Source organism: Syngnathus scovelli, unplaced genomic scaffold (genome assembly GCF_024217435.2).
Source record: "Syngnathus scovelli strain Florida unplaced genomic scaffold, RoL_Ssco_1.2 HiC_scaffold_483, whole genome shotgun sequence".
Taxonomy (NCBI): domain Eukaryota; kingdom Metazoa; phylum Chordata; class Actinopteri; order Syngnathiformes; family Syngnathidae; genus Syngnathus; species Syngnathus scovelli.
This window is the reverse complement of record NW_026061585.1, coordinates 10,001-22,389: the sequence shown is the minus strand read 5'-3', so window position 1 is coordinate 22,389 and position 12,389 is coordinate 10,001.

Below are 12,389 nucleotides of genomic sequence, written 5' to 3'. Positions count from 1 at the left end.
AAACTTTCTCCGGCCCGCGCAACACGCACTTTCCGTCGGACACGGACGGAGGCAACGTCCCCCTCCTGCGGTGACAAAAAAAATCCACCCCTGGTACCTAAAAATTTCTCCAGCGGCGGGCCCCTGGCCTAAATTTTCTCCGGCCCGCGCAACACGCACTTTGCGCCGGACGCCGGTCCCAAACCACCACCGCCGACCGCCACAAGGCGACAGCCACCATCCCCAAGCGCCATCCCCGACCGCCACAAGGCGACCGCCACAAGGCGACCGCCACAAGGCGACAGCCACCATCCCCAAGCGCCATCCCCGACCGCCACAAGGCGACCGCCACCAGCCGACCGCCACAAGGCGACAGCCACCATCCCCAAGCGCCATCCCCAAGCGCCACCCCCGACCGCCACCAGCCGACCGCCACCAGCCGACCGCCACCAGCCGACCGCCACCAGCCGACAGCCACCATCCCCAAGCGCCACCCCCGACCGCCGCCCCCCGACCGCCACAAGGCGACCGCCACCAGCCGACCGCCACAAGGCGACAGCCACCATCCCCAAGCGCCACCCCCGACCGCCACCCCCCGACCGCCACCAGCCGACCGCCACCAGCCGACCGCCACCAGCCGACCGCCACAAGGCGACAGCCACCATCCCCAAGCGCCATCCCCGACCGCCACCCCCCGACCGCCACAAGGCGACAGCCACCATCCCCAAGCGCCATCCCCGACCGCCACCCCCCCGACCGCCACCAGCCGACCGCCACCAGCCGACCGCCACAAGGCGACAGCCACCATCCCCAAGCGCCATCCCCGACCGCCACAAGGCGACCGCCACAAGGCGACCGCCACCAGCCGACCGCCACAAGGCGACAGCCACCATCCCCAAGCGCCATCCCCGACCGCCACAAGGCGACCGCCACAAGGCGACCGCCACCAGCCGACCGCCACAAGGCGACAGCCACCATCCCCAAGCGCCATCCCCGACCGCCACCCCCCGACCGCCACCAGCCGACCGCCACCAGCCGACAGCCACCATCCCCAAGCGCCATCCCCAAGCGCCACCCCCGACCGCCACCAGCCGACCGCCACCAGCCGACCGCCACCAGCCGACCGCCACCAGCCGACAGCCACCATCCCCAAGCGCCATCCCCAAGCGCCACCCCCGACCGCCACCAGCCGACAGCCACCAGCCGACCGCCACCAGCCGACCGCCACCGGCCGTTCGCGGTGTGCGCCGCCGTTCCCCAAGCACCCTCCGGGACGAAGCCGGAGCCAGAGAATAGCAGCGGTGGTGCGTAAAAGCTGCGGCCGGGCCTCGCGGAAGGTCCCCGGGCGGCGAGCTGCGGAGCCCCGGCCTCCAGCTTCCACCAGGTAATAGGACCGGGCGCGCGTAAAAGCTGCGGCCGGGCCTCGCGGAAGGTCCTCGGGCATCCAGCGAGATCACACGGCCCCCACCGGAGGCGGCTAGCGCCTCCGTAGAGTAGTACCGGCCCGTGGAAGCGGCCGCCCGTCAGCCTGCGTTGCCGCTGGTCGAAAAATGCACTAAGTGCCAAACCCCATTCATTTACAACGGCGTGTCCGCCAGAGGGCGCACTTCCCCCGGCGGACCAGCCGGCGGGGCTCGTTAGAGAGTGTATCCGCCTGGCAGTGCCTCCTGGACGGCCTGTATTCCGGACCGCGACCGCTAACTTACGGGAGCCTAAACGGCCCGCGGACCAGCCGGCGGGTCCTCCGTGAAAGCCTATCCGCCTGGCGGTGCCTCCTGGCCGGCCTGGATTCCGGACCGCGACCGCTCACTCGCGGGACCCTAAACGGCCCGCGGACCAGCCGGCGGGTCCTCCGTGAAAGCCTATCCGCCTGGCGGTGCCTCCTGGCCGGCCTGGATTCCGGACCGCCACCGCTCACTCGCGGGACCCTAAACGGCCCGCGGACCAGCCGGCGGCTCCTCCGTGAAAGCCTATCCGCCTGGCGGTGCCTCCTGGCCGGCCTGGATTCCGGACCGCCACCGCTCACTCGCGGGACCCTAATCGGCCCGCGGACCAGCCGGCGGATCCTCCGTGAAAGCCTATCCGCCTTCGCCGGTTCCCCGGCCGGCCACGGGTGGCGAGAATCCGGCCTCCTCGCCCGGAGCGCGCTTCGACTTGGGCGAAAAATGCACCAAGTGCCAAACCCCATTCATTTACAACGGCGTGTCCGCCAGAGGGCGCACTTCCTCCGGCCGGCGGGGCTCGTTAGAGAGCGCGTCCGCCTTGGCCGGTTCCCCGGCCGGCCACGGGTGGCGAGAATCCGGCCTCCTCGCCCGGAGCGCGCTTCGACTTGGGCGAAAAATGCACTAAGTGCCAAACCCCATTCATTTACAACGGCGTGTCCGCCAGAGGGCGCACTTCCTCCGGCCGGCGGGGCTCGTTAGAGAGCGCGTCCGCTTTCGCCGGTTCCCCGGTCGGCCGCGAACGGCGAAAAGCCGGCCTCTTCCCCCGGAGCCCGGTGGGCGAATTTTTTTTTTTTTTTTTTTTTTCAAAGTGCCAACGGCTCTCGCGCCGCGCTGCGTCCGCCTTCGCCGGTTCCCCGGTCGGCCCGAACGAGCGAAAATTCGGCCTCTTGCCCCGGAGCCCGGTCGGCGAATTATTTATTTATTTATTTATTTATTTTTCCAAAGTGCCAACGGCTCTCGCGCCGCGATGCGTCCGCCTTCGCCGGTTCCCCGGTCGGCCACGAACGGCCAAAAATCGGCCTCTCCCCCCGGAGCCCGGTCGGCGAATTATTATTTATTTATTTATTTATTTATTTATTTTTCCAAAGTGCCAACGGCTCTCGCGCCGCGATGCGTCCGCCTTCGCCGGTTCCCCGGTCGGCCACGAAGTATTGCGCATGATTATACGCGATGTTAATATTTATTTAATTATTAAATAAATACATACATGTGTTTATTAATGATATACGCGATGTTAATATTTATTTAATTATTACCTATATTATGAATAAACTAACGGTGATTTTACACGATTTGACTACATACGTGACCGTGATATAGTGCCGAGGGCTCCCGCGCCGTCACGCGTCCGCCTTGGCACGGGTCGCCCGCGGCAGCGAGCGTTCGGCTCGCGGGGGTCCGCGGGGTGTTATTAGGGAGTGCGGCAGCCGTGCCGAGGCTCCGGCCGGCCGCCGGAAGTCCCGCGGGGGAGCGTCGGAGCTCCGCGAGGCCGGCCGGGGAGCCTCTTAGTCATCGCCCGCGCTCGCGGTGGTCCCGGTCGCTTAAAGTGCCACGGGAGGCGTAGCGATGCGAGTGAGTGTGCGCAAAGTGCGAGAGGCGGTGCATTTACGCGCCGTGTCCGCGAGAGGGAGGCAATTCCCCGTTGCGACCTCCGGGAGATCAGCGGGCCGCCGAAAAGGCTCGGCCGGGGTGCCTGGAGCCTCCTCGGGCGTCGAGTTAGGAGGGGGGCGCGCGGAGAACCGGCTGGATGTCCCCTGGAAGCTCAGCGGGCCGTGGGAAAGGCTTGGCCGGGGTGCCGGAAGCCTCGGCCGGCTTAAAAGTGAGGAGGAAAGCGCGCGGAGAACCGGCCGGAGGTCCCCTGGAAGCTCAGCGGGCCGTGGAGAAAGCTTAGCCGGGGTGCCTGGAGCCTCGGCCGGCTTAAAATGTGAGGAGGAAAGCGCGCGGAGAACCGGCCGGAGGTCCCCTGGAAGCTCAGCGGGACGTGGGAAACGCTTGGCCGGGGTGCCGGAAGCCTCGGCCGGCTTAAAAGTGAGGAGGAAAGCGCGCGGAGAACCGGCCGGAGGTCCCCTGGAAGCTCAGCGGGCCGTGGGAAACGCTTGGCCGGGGTGCCGGGAGCCTCGGCCGGCTTAAAACGTGAGGAGGAAAGCACCGGGAGAACCGGCTGGAGGTCTTCTGGAAGCTCAGCGGGCCGCCGAAAACGCGTAGCCGAGGTGCCGGGAGCCTCCTCGGGCGTCAAAAGTGAGGAGCGACGCACCCCCGAGAACCGCCCGGGTCCTCCAGCCACCGTTGAAAAAGACGTCGAGTCAGGCTACCTTAAGAGAGTCACAGTTACTCCCGCCGTTTACCCGCGCGGAGCGTCATCGCCTCCGCGAACCGTCAAAAATAAATAAATTCATAAATAAATAAATGTCAAGTGAGCCTACCTTAAGAGAGTCACAGTTACTCCCGCCGTTTACCCGCGCGGAGCGTCATCGCCTCCGCGAACCGTCAAAAATAAATAAATACATAAATAAATAGATGTCAAGTGAGCCTACCTTAAGAGAGTCACAGTTACTCCCGCCGTTTACCCGCGCGGAGCGTCATCGCCTCCGCGAACCGTCAAAAATAAATAAATACATAAATAAATAGATGTCAAGTGAGCCTACCTTAAGAGAGTCACAGTTACTCCCGCCGTTTACCCGCGCGGAGCGTCATCGCCTCCGCGAACCGTCAAAAATAAATAAATACATAAATAAATAGATGTCAAGTGAGCCTACCTTAAGAGAGTCACAGTTACTCCCGCCGTTTACCCGCGCGGAGCGTCATCGCCTCCGCGAACCGTCAAAAATAAATAAATACATAAATAAATAGATGTCAAGTGAGCCTACCTTAAGAGAGTCACAGTTACTCCCGCCGTTTACCCGCGCGGAGCGTCATCGCCTCCGCGAACCGTCAAAAATAAATAAATACATAAATAAATAGATGTCAAGTGAGCCTACCTTAAGAGAGTCACAGTTACTCCCGCCGTTTACCCGCGCGGAGCGTCATCGCCTCCGCGAACCGTCAAAAATAAATAAATACATAAATAAATAGATGTCAAGTGAGCCTACCTTAAGAGAGTCACAGTTACTCCCGCCGTTTACCCGCGCGGAGCGTCATCGCCTCCGCGAACCGTCAAAAATAAATAAATACATAAATAAATAGATGTCAAGTGAGCCTACCTTAAGAGAGTCACAGTTACTCCCGCCGTTTACCCGCGCGGAGCGTCATCGCCTCCGCGAACCGTCAAAAATAAATAAATACATGAATAAATAGTCAAGTGAGCCTACCTTAAGAGAGTCGTAGTTACTCCCGCCGTTCGGCCGCTTAAAGTGCCACGGGAGGCGTAGCAATGCGAGTGAGTGTGCGCCAAGTGCGAGAGGCGGTGTATTTACTCGCCGTGTCCGCGAGAGGGAGGTAACTCCCCGTTGCGACCTCCGGGAGAGCAACGGGCCGCCGAAAACGCTCAGCCGAGGTGCTGGAAGCCTCGGCCGGCTCTCAAAGCGAGGCGCGAGGCACCGGGAGAACCGGCTGGAGGTACCCTGGAAGCTCAGCGGGCCGTGGGAAACGCTCAGCCGAGGTGCTGGAAGCCTCGGCCGGCTCACAAAGCGAGGCGCGAGGCACCGGGAGAACCGGCTGGAGGTCCCCTGGAAGCTCAGCGGGCCGTGGGAAACGCTCAGCCGAGGTGCTGGAAGCCTCGGCCGGCTCACAAAGCGAGGCGCGAGGCACCGGGAGAACCGGCCGGAGGTCCCCTGGAAGCTCAGCGGGCCGTGGAGAAAGCTTAGCCGGGGTGCCGGAAGCCTCGGCCGGCTTAAAATGTGAGGAGGAAACCGGCTGGACGTCTTCTGGAAGATCAGCGGGCCGTGGAAAATGCTAAGCCGAGGTGCTGGTTGTCGAATAAGGCTCCGCCATCTCGTAGAAGGTGCTAATAAAGTTCATATCCGCTCGGCTGGAGGTAATTGGCCCGCGGACCGGCCGGCGGGACCTCCGTGACAGCCTACCCGCCTGGCGGTGCCTCCTGGCCGGCGTGCATTCCGGGCCGCGACCGCTAACTTACGGGACCATAAATGGCCCGCGGACCAGCTGGCGGGACCTCCGTGACCGCCTATCCGCCTGGCGGTGCCTCCTGGCCGGCCTGGATTCCGGACCGCGACCGCTCACTCGCGGGACCCTAAATGGCCCGCGGACCAGCCGGCGGGACCTCCGTGACAGCCTATCCGCCTCCCGGTGGCTGCTGGCCGGCGCGGATTCCGGGCCGCGACCGCTAACTTACGGGACCCCAATTGGCCCGCGGACCAGCCGGCGGGACCCCCGTGACCGCCTATCCGCCTTGGCCGGTTCCCCGGCCGGCCACGGATGGCGAGAATCCGGCCTCCTCGCCCGGAGCGCTCGTCGGCTTCGGCGAAAAATGCACTAAGTGCCAAACCCCATTCATTTACAATGGCGTGTCCGCCAGAGGGCGCAGTTCCCCCCGCGGACCGGCCGGCGGGACCTCCGTGACAGCCTATCCGCCTGGCGGTGGCTGCGGGCCGGCGCGGATTCCGGGCCGCGACCGCTAACTTACGGGACCCCGATTGGCCCGCGGACCAGCCGGCGGGACCTCCGTGACCGCCTATCCGCCTGCGCTGGTTCCCCGGCCGGCGCGAATTCCGGGCCGCGACCGCTAACTTACGGGACCCCGATTGGCCCGCGGACCAGCCGGCGGGACCTCCGTGACCGCCTATCCGCCTGCGCTGGTTCCCCGGCCGGCGCGAATTCCGGGCCGCGACCGCTAACTTACGGGACCCCGATTGGCCCGCGGACCAGCCGGCGGGACCTCCGTGACCGCCTATCCGCCTGCGCTGGTTCCCCGGCCGGCGCGAATTCCGGGCCGCGACCGCTAACTTACGGGACCCCGATTGGCCCGCGGACCAGCCGGCGGGACCTCCGTGACCGCCTATCCGCCTGCGCTGGTTCCCCGGCCGGCGCGAATTCCGGGCCGCGACCGCTAACTTACGGGACCCCGATTGGCCCGCGGACCAGCCGGCGGGACCTCCGTGACCGCCTATCCGCCTGCGCTGGTTCCCCGGCCGGCGCGAATTCCGGGCCGCGACCGCTAACTTACGGGACCCCGATTGGCCCGCGGACCAGCCGGCGGGACCTCCGTGACCGCCTATCCGCCTGCGCTGGTTCCCCGGCCGGCGCGAATTCCGGGCCGCGACCGCTAACTTACGGGACCCCAATTGGCCCGCGGACCAGCCGGCGGGACCTCCGTGACCGCCTATCCGCCTCCGCTGGTTCCCCGCTCGGCGTGGATTCCGGACCGCGACCGCTAAATTACGGGACCCAAATTGGCCCGCGGACCAGCCGGCGGGACCTCCGTGACCGCCTATCCGCCTTCGCTGGTTCCCCGGTCGGCCACAGATGACGAATATTCGGCCTCTCGCTCTGGAAGTCCTGCCGACTTAGCCGAAAATTTTCTAAGTGCCATCGGCTCTCGCTCGGAAAAGTGTCCGCCTCGTCTGGTTCCCCAGCTCGGCCTCAGAATTCGAAAATTCGGCCTCTCTGAGGTACCAGGGGTAGGCTTTATGTACTTGGTCCCCCCAGTTAGTGTACTCATCACTTTACCCCCCTTTCGCAAAATATAGTCGGCACGTATGTGCAGAACTGTTTATTTTCATTTTAAAAATTTTCTAAGTGCCAGCGGAAGCTGTCACACGAACTGTCCGAGCTACCACGGTGCCCATCCCGGGCAGTGACGGCAAAAGGCCGATGTGTGTTTGATGGAAGTCTGAATAATTTCTAAGTGCCAACGGCTCAACCGCCGTAAAGTGTCCGCCTCGGCTGGTTCTCCCGGTCGGCCCGAACGAGCGAAAATTCGGCCTCTTCCCCTGGAGGTCCGGAACATTTTGGCGAATATTTTCAAAGTGCCAACGGCTGTTCCGCCGTAACGTGTCCGACCCGGCTGGTTCCTCCGGTCGGCCCGAACGAGCGAAAATTCGGCCTCTTCCCCTGGAGGTCCGGACGACTTTGGCGAATATTTTCTAAGTGCGAACGGCTGTTGCGCCGTAACGTGTCCGACCCGGCTGGTTCCTCCGGTCGGCCTGAACGAGCGAAAATTCGGCCTCTTCCCCTGGAGGTCCGGACGACTTTGGCGAATATTTTCAAAGTGCCAACGGCTGTTGGGCCGTAAAGTGTCCGACCCGGCTGGTTCCTCCGGTCGGCCCGAACGAGCGAAAATTCGGCCTCTTCCCCTGGAGGTCCGGAACATTTTGGCGAATATTTTCAAAGTGCCAACGGCTGTTGCGCCGTAACGTGTCCGACCCGGCCGGTTCCTCCGGTCGGCCCGAACGAGCGAAAATTCGGCCTCTTCCCCTGGAGGTCCGGAACATTTTGGCGAATATTTTCAAAGTGCCAACGGCCGTTCCGCCGTAAAGTGTCCGACCCGGCTGGTTCCTCCGGTCGGCCCGAACGAGCGAAAATTCGGCCTCTTCCCCTGGAGGTCCGGACGACTTTGGCGAATATTTTCAAAGTGCCAACGGCTGTTGGGCCGTAAAGTGTCCGACCCGGCTGGTTCCTCCGGTCGGCCCGAACGAGCGAAAATTCGGCCTCTTAACCCTGGAGGTCCGTTCAAGTTTAACGAATAATTTCTAAGTGCTAACGGCTGTTGCGCCGTAACGTGTCCGACCCGGCCGGTTCCTCCGGTCGGCCCGAACGAGCGAAAATACGGCCTCTTCCCCTGGAGGTCCGGAACATTTTGGCGAATATTTTCAAAGTGCCAACGGCTGTTGCGCCGTAACGTGTCCGACCCGGCTGGTTCCTCCGGTCGGCCCGAACGAGCGAAAATTCGGCCTCTTCCCCTGGAGGTCCGTTCAAGATTAACGAATATTTTCTAAGTGCCAACGGCTCTTGCGCCGAAAAGCGTCCGCCTCGGCTGGTTCCCGATGTCGGCCAGAACAAGTGAAAATTCGGCCTCTTCCCCTGGAAGTCCGGCCGAGTTCGGCGAATATTTCCTAAGTGCCAACGGCTGTTCCGCCGTAAAGAGTCCGACTCGGCTGGTTCCCGATGTCGGCCAGAACAAGTGAAAATTCGGCCTCTTCCCCTGGAGGTCCGTTCAAGATTAACGAATATTTTCTAAGTGCCAACGGCTCTTGCGCCGAAAAGCGTCCGACTCGGCTGGTTCCCGATGTCGGCCAGAACAAGTGAAAATTCGGCCTCTTCCCCTGGAGGTCCGTTCAAGATTAACGAATATTTTCTAAGTGCCAACGGCTGCTCCGCCGTAAAGCGTCCGCTTCGGCTGGTTCCCGATGTCGGCCAGAACAAGTGAAAATTCGGCCTCTTCCCCTGGAGGTCCGTTCAAGATTAACGAATATTTTCTAAGTGCCAACGGCTCTTGCGCCGAAAAGCGTCCGCCTCGGCTGGTTCCCGATGTCGGCCAGAACAAGTGAAAATTCGGCCTCTTCCCCTGGAGGTCCGTTCACGATTAACGAATATTTTCTAAGTGCCAACGGCTCTTGCGCCGAAAAGCGTCCGCCTCGGCTGGTTCCCGATGTCGGCCAGAACAAGTGAAAATTCGGCCTCTTCCCCTGGAGGTCCGTTCAAGATTAACGAATATTTTCTAAGTGCCAACGGCTCTTGCGCCGAAAAGCGTCCGCCTCGGCTGGTTCCCGCGGTCGGACACAAAATGTGTCAATTCGGCCTCTCTGAGGTACCAGGGGTGGGCTTTATGTACTTGGTCCCCCCACTTAGTGTACTCATCACTTTACCCCCATTTCGCAAAATATAGTCGGCACGTATGTGCAGAACTGTTTATTTTCATTTTAAAAATTGTCTAAGTGCCAGCGGAAGCTGTCACGCGAACTGTCCGAGCTACCACGGTGCCCATCCCGGGCAGTGACGGCAAAAGGCCGATGTGTGTTTGATGGAAGTCTGAATAATTTCTAAGTGCCAACGGCTCAACCGCCGTAAAGTGTCCGCCTCGGCTGGTTCTCCCGGTCGGCCCGAACGAGCGAAAATTCGGCCTCTTCCCCTGGAGGTCCGGAACATTTTGGCGAATATTTCCTAAGTGCCAACGGCTGCTCCGCCGTAAAGTGTCCGCCTCGGCTGGTTCCCCCGGTCGGCCAGAACAAGTGAAAATTCGGCCTCTTCCCCTGGAGGTCCGGAACATTTTGGCGAATATTTCCTAAGTGCCAACGGCTGCTCCGCCGTAAAGTGTCCGCCTCGGCCGGTTCACCCGGTCGGCCAGAACAAGTGAAAATTTGGCCTCTTCCCCTGGAGGTCCGGAACATTTTGGCGAATATTTCCTAAGTGCCAACGGCTGCTCCGCCGTAAAGTGTCCGCCTCGGCCGGTTCACCCGGTCGGCCAGAACAAGTGAAAATTTGGCCTCTTCCCCTGGAGGTCCGGAACATTTTGGCGAATATTTCCTAAGTGCCAACGGCTGCTCCGCCGTAAAGTGTCCGACTCGGCTGGTTCCCCCGGTCGGCCAGAACAAGTGAAAAATCGGCCTCTTCCCCTGGAAGTCCGGCCGAGTTAAGGCAAATATTTCCTAAGTGCCAACGGCTGCTCAGCCTTAAAGTGTCCGACTCGGCTGGTTCCCGATGTCGGCCAGAACAAGTGAAAATCCGGCCTCTTCCCCTGGAAGTCCGGCCGAGTTAAGGCAAATATTTCCTAAGTGCCAACGGCTGCTCAGCCTTTAAGTGTCCGACTCGGCTGGTTCCCGATGTTGGCCAGAACAAGTGAAAATCCGGCCTCTTCCCCTGGAAGTCCGGCCGAGTTAAGGCAAATATTTCCTAAGTGCCAAGGGCTGCTCAGCCTTAAAGGGCCCGACTCGTCTGGTTCCCGATGTCGGCCAGAACAAGTGACAATTCGGCCTCTTCCCCTGGAGGTCTTTTCAAGTTTAACGAATATTTTCTAAGTGCCGACGGCTGCTCCGCCTTAAAGCGTCCGACTCGGCTGGTTCCCGATGTCGGCCAGAACAAGTGACAATTCGGCCTCTTCCCCTGGAGGTCCTTTCAAGTTTAACGAATATTTTCTAAGTGCCAACGGCTGCTCCGCCTTAAAGCGTCCGACTCGGCTGGTTCCCGATGTCGGCCAGAACAGGTGAAAATTCGGCCTCTTCCCCTGGAGGTCCGTTCAAGTTTGGCGAATATTTTCTAAGTGCCAACGGCTGCTCCGCCTTAAAGTGTCCGACTCGGCTGGTTCCCGATGTCGGGCAGAACAAGTGACAATTCGGCCTCTTCCCCTGGAAGTCCGGCCGAGTTTGGCGAATATTTTCTAAGTGCCAACGGCTGCTCCGCCGTAAAGAGTCCGACTCGGCTGGTTCCCGATGTCGGCCAGAACAAGTGACAATTCGGCCTCTTCCCCTGGAGGTCCTTTGAAGTTTAGCGAATATTTTCTAAGTTCCAACGGCTCTTGCGCCGAAAAGCGTCCGACTCGGCTGGTTCCCGATGTCGGCCAGAACAGGTGAAAATTCGGCCTCTTCCCCTGGAGGTCCGTTCAAGTTTGGCGAATATTTTCTAAGTGCCAACGGCTGCTCCGCCTTAAAGTGTCCGACTCGGCTGGTTCCCGATGTCGGGCAGAACAAGTGACAATTCGGCCTCTTCCCCTGGAAGTCCGGCCGAGTTTGGCGAATATTTTCTAAGTGCCAACGGCTGCTCCGCCGTAAAGAGTCCGACTCGGCTGGTTCCCGATGTCGGCCAGAAAAAGTGACAATTCGGCCTCTTCCCCTGGAGGTCCTTTGAAGTTTAGCGAATATTTTCTAAGTGCCAACGGCTCTTGCGCCGAAAAGCGTCCGCCTCGGCTGGTTCCCGCGGTCGGCCGTAATAGGCGAAAATTCGGCCTCTTCCCCTGGAGCGACCTCCAAATTTGGGCGAAATTTTTCTAAGTGCCTAAAGGTACCAGGGGTTTGGGTACCAGGGGTGCAGTACGAACTGGTCTTTTGTCAACCCATGTACTTTTTCTAGAGTACATGGGTTGGTCCCCCCACTTAGTGTACTCATCACTTTACCCCCCTTTCGCAAAATATAGTCAGAACGAGCATGGGGGACGCAATTGTTTTCCATGCAAATCAATTGGGCCTGGTCCGAGCGCTGGTAACGGCCGCCAGCAAGCGTCCCCTGCTCGGATAGCAGAACTGAAGAAGGCACGGCACTTCCAGAGAGAGAGAGAAAATTTTCTAAGTGCCACATTTCTCAAAAATTTTCAAAGTGCCACATTTCTCAAAAATTTTCAAAGTGCCACATTTCTCAAAAATTTTCAAAGTGCCACATCTCTCAAAAATGTTCAAAGTGCCACATCTCTGAAAAACTTTCTAAGTGCCACATCTCTGAAAAACTTTCTAAGTGCCACATCTCTGAAAAACTTTCTAAGTGCCACATCTCTGAAAAATTTTCTAAGTGCCACAGCACGGCTGTGAAATATTCAAAGTCCTACAGGCATTGGCAGAATCCGCGGACGGCCGTCTGCTCCCGGCGGCCGCCGCGAAGCTACTACCCCCTCCCGGGGACGGCTGTCTGCTCCCGGCAGCCGTCCTTACCCCCCTCCCCCGTTTGCACCGCCTGAAGTTAGACCCGCCTTGGTAGGGCCCCCACCGGCCCCGGCTCGCCGGCGTTGGGTGGACGGTTCCTGCCCACTTGCGGGTCCCGGTCGCTTGGCAACCGACCGGGGAGGACCAGCCGCCTCCTTAAACA